The sequence below is a fragment of the Macadamia integrifolia genome, unplaced genomic scaffold (genome assembly GCF_013358625.1).
Source record: "Macadamia integrifolia cultivar HAES 741 unplaced genomic scaffold, SCU_Mint_v3 scaffold1103, whole genome shotgun sequence".
NCBI lineage: Eukaryota > Viridiplantae > Streptophyta > Magnoliopsida > Proteales > Proteaceae > Macadamia > Macadamia integrifolia.
The window spans coordinates 1-1,797 of record NW_024868088.1 but is presented as its reverse complement, the minus strand read 5'-3'; the positions used below and the strand labels follow the sequence as shown (position 1 = coordinate 1,797).

General features: G+C 38.5%; 1 non-coding gene across 1 annotated transcript; it reads left to right on the top strand.

Moving 5' to 3' along the window:
- Positions 1-622: 622 nt before the first annotated feature.
- LOC122062781 lies at positions 623-729 on the top strand. The gene has a single exon (XR_006135091.1). It is a non-coding gene; the product is annotated as a small nucleolar RNA R71 (small nucleolar RNA).
- Positions 730-1,797: the final 1,068 nt, after the last annotated feature.

The window sequence follows — 1,797 nt, the reverse complement described above, 5'->3', positions numbered from 1 at the left end:
CCAAGTCATTTATTCTACTTGCCTCTCCAGTGTTGGTAAACCCAGGGGGTTGCTGATAAGATGATAGAAGAGGGGCCCTAGGAAAACTCGCCTGAGGTCCTACATTTGACCTAGGAAAAGTATTTTGAGAAAAAGATTGTTGTGCAAAGGGAGGCCTTTGGGGTCCAGGTTGACCTTGATTATAGAAATTGGAAGGTCCTGCTTGGTTGCCCTGATTCCAAGAAAAATTTGGGTGATTTCTCCATCCTGGATTGTATGTGTTACTATATGGATTATTCTGGTATAAGGCATTAACACTATCATTAGAAGTGCCCCCAGAGGTGTTAGGGCATTCTTCTATGACTCTCTAGGAACAATAGCCTCAATCCTCTTGATTAGGATATCCAAATGGGCTTCCTTGGCTACTATCCCATCCACAAAATATCCTTTTCCTCTTATAGTTCTTTCACTCTCTTGGGTTGATTCCCATTCACGGGTTTTGTCAGCTAAGTCAAGTAAGAATTCCCATGCCTTTTCTTCATCTGTAAAGGATGTGAATCCCTCAGGGCACATAGACTCTATCATATGTTTATTTGGGTAATCAATATCCTCATAAATTATTTGACATAAATGCCATAGGTCTAGGCCATGGTGGGGGCATTCTTGGAGTAGATCCTTGAATCTCTCCATAAGTTTGGAAAATGACTCACTAGGCTTTTGCCTAAACTGAAGGATATCACTTCTAAGCTTATTGGTCTTGTGAGTTGGGGAAAACTTCTTAAGGAAGACAACTGTGAACTGTTCCCATGAGGTTATGGAATTTGTGGGTAATCCATACAACCACTTCTTAGCTTGGTCTTTCAATGCAAAAGTGATAAACCTAAGCTTAACAGCATCATCAGAAAACTGTTGGATCTTAATTAGAACACATACCTTTTTAAATTCCCTTAGAAATAGGTATGCATCCTCAGAGGTCAACCCATGGAAGTGGGACAACATAGTGATGTATTGAGATTTGAGTTCAAAATTATTGCCCTGGGCTTGTGGTAGAACTATACAGGAAGGTTGGGCTGTTCTAGCAGGGTAGAACCTATCTTTCAGAGATTTAGGTGAAGGGTTTTGCTGTTGGTCTCCCATATTGAAGGGTTTTAGAGAGAGCAAACGTATAGGGTCACTACTTGTTGGATCTCTTCTTTCTAACCGATTCTTAGTATTACGTACCCACTTAACACTCATGCAACAGAAAAACTTTCCACAACTAAAGTAAGACAAGCACAAAAGAATGGATAGCAAAACTTTTTGATGATTTTTTTGATTTTTTTGATTTTTTTATTTATTTATTTTTTATTTTTTTTTTTTTGCTTTTTGGGAGTTTACCGACAAGGATCCGGGGTTGCTCAGGTCAATTCCTGAGGTACTGCTACAGGGCGAAACCTGTCTTTATCATACTGTGAGGCATGGTGACCTCCACTGATACAACTATTATTGCAAGTTGTTATTCTCAGGAATTCAATAAAAAAAAAAGAAAAAATATAAAGCAAAGCAAATAAAGCACTCCGATTTACCAAAAGAAAGTGAAAAATAACATGGAACTGTCTCCCCGACAACGGCGCCAAAAACTTGTTGAGATTTAAAATGTAACCGCAAGCGTACGGATCAGTGTAGCTACGGGTCGAACACAGGGAGAGCAGTCACTTTATTTTTTATTTCTTTTAATAATGCGAAAGTGAACTGATTAATGATTGTGATCTAATTCTAATTACCGTCCTAAACATATGTATCTAAAATAACGTCCTAACCATTCGTCATCTAAGAATT